This window comes from Diabrotica virgifera, chromosome 8, assembly GCF_917563875.1.
Source record: "Diabrotica virgifera virgifera chromosome 8, PGI_DIABVI_V3a".
Classification (NCBI taxonomy): domain Eukaryota; kingdom Metazoa; phylum Arthropoda; class Insecta; order Coleoptera; family Chrysomelidae; genus Diabrotica; species Diabrotica virgifera.
In genome coordinates this window covers 201,826,323-201,833,676 of record NC_065450.1, presented here as the reverse complement: position 1 = coordinate 201,833,676, position 7,354 = coordinate 201,826,323, and positions in this window count along the sequence as shown.

Here is a 7,354-nt window from a genome sequence, read left to right as displayed (position 1 = left end):
AATATCTTTATTTTTCAACAAAGGAAAAACACGTTTTTAGACAATTTTTCGTAAATAACTCAAAAAGTGAGTATTTTATCGAAAAAAATTTTCTTAGTAAAAATATAGCTCATAATAAAGTGCAAAGAATAGTGTAGGCGAAGTCTGTAGCCCCAGTAGCAGCAGAGTTGTAGGTTGTAGGTAACGAAAAGTAGGCTCTTATTCGTCAAATTCCAAATCAAATATTTCAACGTGGAATAATCAAAAAATGAAGTACGGCAAAAACTTATCACAACATTTTTAAAGTTATAAAAAATTTTATTTTTGTGTATTTTTTAGTTTCTAGCATCAATATTAAGTAGGTATGTAACGCTCAAAATAAAGTTAATCACTTTTTTTAGTAAAAAAATCGTAAAAATCACCCCTAATAACCAATTAAAATAATCGTTACCGTCTCACAAGTTACTTGACTTATGTATTTTTTATATGATCCGGAAGTTGTATTGGTTCCAAGTGCTCATGTAAAAAAAAATTGGTTTTAAATTAATTCTTTTTTAAATAAAAATGTATACCATTTTTATTCAGTTGCAATGCGAAGGCAAAACAATCTTACTTTTCAATTAGAATACGGAGTGCAGTCCAGTCCCTTGAATCGCGATTTTCGGCTCTTATTGGAGCCTCATCGGAAAGAACGTAGGCACTGTTCTCCATATTTTAACTGATTCGCATAGAGAGCTTTCCCCACCCATTGCAACCGAAGTGATGATAGTAGGTGGCTAGCGCCATCTGGCATTGAAAGACGAAGTAGTTTTCAATCCTAATAGTAAATTATTAATATTGAACATATTAAAAATATTACTAAAAGATTTTTAAATTGAAAACTTATTGGTACACTTTCCTGGTGATACCTCCAAGACTTCTACAATTTGCAAGTCAAATGGATGCTGCAGTAAAGACGAGAGGGAAGGAATTCTACACTATGCAATTCACATCCCCCGTCTGCAGCTGGTAAAGTTCCAACGGAAAAATGCACCTAGTTACTCTACGGAGTAATACGACTATAAAATAAAAATGTAAACCATTTTTATTCAGTTGCAATGCGAAGGCAAAACAATCTTACTTTTCAATTAGAATACGGAGTGCAGTCCAGTCCCTTGAATCGCGATTTTCGGCTCTTATTGGAGCCTCATCGGAAAGAACGTAGGCACTGTTCTCCATATTTTAACTGATTCGCATAGAGAGCTTTTCCCACCCATTGCAACCGAAGTGATGATAGTAGGTGGCTGATGATGGACTGGACTGCACTCCGTATTCTAATTAAAAAGTAAGATTGTTTTGCCTTCGCATTGCAACTGAATAAAAATGGTATACATTTTTATTTTTTATTTTATAGTCGTATTACTCCGTAGAGTAACTAGGTGCATTTTTCCGTTGGAACTTTACCAGCTGCAGACAGGGGATGTGAATTGCATAGTGTAGAATTCCTTCCCTCTCGTCTTCACTGCAGCATCCATTTGACTTGCAAATTGTAGAAGTCTTGGAGGTGTCACCAGGAAAGTGTACCAATAAGTTTTCAATTTAAAAATCTTTTAGTAATATTTTTAATATTTTCAATATTAATAATTTACTATTAGGATTGAAAACTACTTCGTCTAACTTTTTTTAATTTATTTTTTTTAAATCACTTAAAAAGTATTGGTGATACCAAAAATCTCAACTAGTAAAAAAATATAGGTTTTGCTATTGTGAATATTTTGGACTTTTTGTTTTCCTGAAGACAAAAATTGGTTATATACCTAATAAGATATGGCTGTTCAAAATTTGCATACACTCGTGATTAATGACTCGTTTAAGCCCATTTAACTACAGCCTTTTTAAAAATAAGCACTTTGAACCAACGAATCTTACATATCTTTTAAAAAACACATCAGTAAAATAATTTGTGAAGCAGTAATTTGTAAAGCGGTTTTCTTTAAAAAAATAGTGTCTATATGTATCCTTATTATCCTTACCACTATTGTCTATATTTAGAATTTAATTTCAGTTATGAAGAATTACCTAAAAGTACAGGCTGAAGGATGAGGGTGCTATAAACACGAATATCAACCATGGAGCCTATTGTATTGGGATTATTTTTATGACCCACCGTATAAAACTTGCACTGAATATTTCAGTTTACGAATTTCTGCAACTTTGTAGTTTACCTACATCTATTTCATGGATCGTGCTAATATAAAAAAATACAAGTGTTTACGTTAGCACGTGTAGGTAGGCACCGGCGGTTAGTTTTCGAAAGACATGCTGAAACAAGGGCTTCGGTAAACAGGTAAAACGAGTAAGGAACCTTACAAAAGCGTTTCCTGTGTTTCTTAATAAATTTTGTTTTCAAATTTTTTGATGAATAGGTATTTTTCGTTTTTAGTTATAAGTACCTACACAAAAATTAAAATTTAATAAGCAGTTACATTTCCTAGTGTGTACTTATGTAGCTCAAAATGTCCCTATCAAATTAGAAAGAAAAGAAGCAAAAACCCCGTTAGAGAGGGCCCCTGCGGGGCCCGGGCCCTGATTCCGCGGAAGCCGCGGAACCATGCTCAGTACGCCACTGTGTCAAATAGTTTTGAAGTACTGGGTACAAATAGTTTTGATATTTTTAAATAAAACGTAACTCAGTAAGGAGCCACATTTTATTTAAGTGATGTTAGTTAAATCTTAATATTTTGAGGTCTAGAATCTACAACTCAGAACTCAGTGATTGGACATTCTTAATGAATCACCCTGTATAGATATGCACCAAATTGGCTCAAATTTTGTAAAAAATTTAAATAATAATGCATAATATACTCAGGTGTGCGGACGTTAATTATCGTCTTGTTAATGGATGCATTTAAAACCAATTCATTATACATAGTTACATAATAATAATAGGTGTACTCTAAAATGCCTTCTTGCTAGTATTTAAAAAATCGTGTTTTTTTTAATATTGTGACACTTACTTATTTTAACATTAATATACCAAATAACAATATTTTAAGAAATGCAGTAACCATACATAGTAGATAGGCAATATTGGCTATCTGTGTATCAGTCTAACTACACCGCTCATTTGTTGCGCACAAAAAATCAAAATCCGTGTTGTTATATTTATTTGTGTCTATTAGAGCCTCATAAATGGTAATTTTCACACAGGAAACGTTCCTCTATAAACGCCTACATAAAATATGGTGACGTAAACAACTAGTGTTTGCAATTAATCCCAAATTGCTGTTCGATTTTGGATTTTATAGGGAATAATGGAAATTAAAATCGCTGTTAACCTATCGTCCCTGAAACGCCATAAAAACTTACCACAAGTCATCAAACCGACCGTTGAGAGTGAGTGCGTATGACAACGCTTTTCCGATTAAGTATTTTCCAAGGCAGCTTAAGGACGCAATAGGCCAGTCGCTCGATACGAGAGTGTCACAGAAACGTCCATATGCAAATGCCACAACAGCAATAAACCTCCACACCTAAACTCAAAAAATAAAACTAAAAAGTGGAGTTAGACAAGGAGACAACCTGTCATCAAAACTATTAAATGCCGTATAATGCACCATGCATTGCAGATGTTTGCCAGAATGGGAAAACAGAGGTTTGAATGTCGATGGCGAAAGGCTGAACCACCTACGATTTGCAGATACTAATAACCGACGACCGTTCTTCATTAAAGGAAGCCTACGAAATGCTGCAAGAACTACAAGTTTCCCAAAAGGTAGAGTTGAAAATAAACTTTGGGAAAACTAAAATGATGACCACTTTAGTACTTTGTACCATTGAAACTAGAAAACTGGCATATTGAAACAGTTGAAAAATACATCTATCTGGGCCACGAAATACAAATAGGTAGAGACAACCAAACATGCGAATTATCTAGAAGAATAGCTTTAGGATGGCAGGGTTTTCAAATTAAGAGACATGTTCAAGGAAAACATCACAATAAAGCTAAAAAGAAAAGTATTTAACAAGTGCGTACTTCATGTGCTCACTTATGGAGCTGAAACACTGACACGGACCAGGGGCGGCTCGTGATAGTAGAAGGTGGTGAGGCACACTACACCTAAGGAATTTTATTATGATGGTTAGCTTCGCTTTAATGGCCGGAAGGTCCATTTTGTGACGTCATAATGCTAGGACAAAGCTAGGACAAATAATCCCGGACAAAAAATCCCTACAAATTATCCCTGGACAAAAAATTCCCAGACAAATAATCCCCGGACAAAAAATTCCCACAAAAAATCCCCGGACATATAATCTCCGGACAAAAAATCCCCACAAAAATCCCGGGCAAATAATCTCCACAAATTATTTAGACAAAATATCCCCACAAAAAATTCCGGACAGAAAATCCTTAAGAAATATTTGCTGCCGATTAGTTCTCTAAAAGTTTTCCCGTGAATGCGATTGACTCAAATGCTTTCAGCCTCAGTGTATAGAGTTATTTTGAATTCCAATTCCATATCGAAAACTTCAAATTTTACGTAACAAAACAGTGCGAGTTTTTTTTCAAAAATCGTGGAAGATATGGGGAATGAGATAAGGCTGTGAGAATTATGTTCCAATATTATTTGCTTAAATCTTTTGCTCAGTCTTAATAGAATAACTATGCTCAAAACATTGCCATTGTCCAAAAAAATTTGTGGGGATTATTTGTCCGGGATTTTTTGTGGGGATTTTTTGTCCGGGGATTTTGTCCGGGGATTTTTGTGGGGATTTTTTATCCGGGATTATTTGTCCGGAGATTATTTGCCGAACCCTCGCTAGGGCGTCTACAGAACGGCGCCGTATTTATTTTAATGCTTGCAAACGATATTAAAATATTAAACAACAATTTTATTCGCTAAAGAATAGCAACGAAAGCTCTAAGCCTCCAACAGGTTCACACTCATAGGAGCTGTTTTTTAGTTAAAAATAATTACTATAGTATACGATAATACCACATATCAAACCAATATGAATCAGATGTTTCGTCCTTCCTTGGTCTCATCAGCGTTGTACAGCCATATTAAGCAAACTTTACATTAGGTACATACTACATGACAACAACGAACAACTGATTCTGTTATTATTAATCATTTGCCAAAATGAAATTATTGTACGCCAACAATATACCCATAAACACGTGATAATTTCATTTTAGAACCAATCTTATATTGTAAATGTAAGCAAGTAAGCAAATTACTGTTATATTATAAGATTGATTTTTATGTTAAGTAAAACTTCGTTTTTTTGGTATTTTATTTTATGTTTTTTTTTTATAAAAATCGTGCTTATAAGAAAATAAATCATTATAAAAGAAAGCATGATTTCAAAATTTTTTATTTATTTATTTAATTGGTATTGATAAATGCCACACAGCCAGTATGACATTGATAAAATCTAAACATAATCTAAACTAATATAAAACTATCTATATCTAAAACTACTTTACAAAACTACAATATAAGCGTCCATAGCAAATAAGGGAAGCAAGGTCAAGTACTTAACTTTATAACTAAAAAACACCTTATTGAGGCGTGCCTCAAGGATGGATGAATTTCGTTTCCAGAATTGGTGGCACATTTTTCAAATTTTGCCGCTTTGACTGTCCTATTTTAAGAAATAGTAGTGTGCTAGACAAGGAGGTTTGAAGCAATCCTCATCTGTAATGATTTGAGAAAAATGGAATGAGATGCATGATACATATAATAGTGGCACGTGGAAGACGGATACAAAGATAAAGAGTCAGGGCCGTACCGATTTTAATTTTTTTCATAAAAATAAAGTTATTTAGGAAATTTCAAAAAGCTAAATTATATTTAAAAAACTGATTATGAAATAAGGAAATAACGCAAATAATCGATTGATATACTGGTGAGGCACTGCCTCACCTGCCTCATAGGACAAGCCACCACTGACATGGACTAAAGCATCAATAAGAAAATTATAAGTAGCACAACGAAAAATGGAAAGATCCATTCTTGGTCTAAGTTTGAGAGACAGAATACGAAATGATGAGATGCGGCGAAGAACTGGAGTGAAAGACATCATAAAATGCATGACACAGTTGAAGTGGAAATGGTCAGGACACGTCGCAAGACAGAGAGACAATAGATGGACAAAGAAGATCGTATAAATTCCACTGTCGGAGCACAAGACAAAAGGTTTCTACGAGAAACAACCTTCTCCGGAAACTTGTAGGGAGCAAGTGGGGTGCAAATACTCAGGTCTTAAAGTCAACAGCTGAGGCCTTATGTTTCTCAACGGGGGAATATGCTTGTTCCGTCTGGGGTAGATATAGACACGCTCAACAAGTCACCACGGCGTTAAATGAAACATGTAGAATAATTACCGGTTGTATGAAGCCTACCTCTCTGCCCCTACTGTACTGGGCAGCTGGTTTCGCATCACCAGACGACCGTAGATGCGCCTCACAATAATATGTGGAGAAGTCCAGGCAAACTTTCGATGAAAGGCACCAATTATACGGGTTTGATGAACTGTCAGGAACCAGCCGACTTAAATCAAGGAAAAGGTTTATGAGTAATGTCAGCGTCGAACCACCCGAACTAATCCCCCTACATCCAGAACGACCTAATGGAATGAACCTGGACTGGAGAACCTGGAGGACACTCAAGCGCATACGTACAGGTGTTGCCCCTGTTAAACAGAACCTTATTAAATGGGGCATCAAGACAGATAACGACGCACTTTGCGAATGTGGGGAAATACAGAACGTGGAGCACCTGAGAGTATGCAGACTTTGCGTATCACATAGTGCACCCTCGATGATTTATGGCTCGCAAATACAAAGGGTGTAGACGTAGCCCGATACTGGGCAGAAAAACTGTAGTCGGATCCAGACACGAAAAAGTAAAGTAAGTTTCAGATCGAAAACGTTTTGTGATTTTGATGTAGCCCTTTAAGGGATTATAATAAATATACAGGGTGTTTCATTAATAATTGTCCATATAGTAACTGGAGAAACATTAGCACAAAATACGAAGATTTAACCTAAAACACTTAAATAAAATGTGGTTCCTTACCGAGTTACAGGGTGTTTTATCTTAAAATTTAAAAACTATTTTTACTCAGAATTTTAAAACTATTCGACATATCCTTTTCATACTTGGCAGAAAGTATAGATACTGTACAAACTACTAAATTATGTCAAACAAACGTTTGTGGCTATTACCAGAGGCGTACGACGGGGGAAAGTGAATGGTTGACCCTTTCCAAATTCTACGCCACTGGCGAAATTGCTATTTTAGTTCAATTTTTGGATTCTCCAATACTTTCTATAAAAATAATATACTCTTCATTCGTAACGATAAAGTCATTAGTTTTCGAGATATTT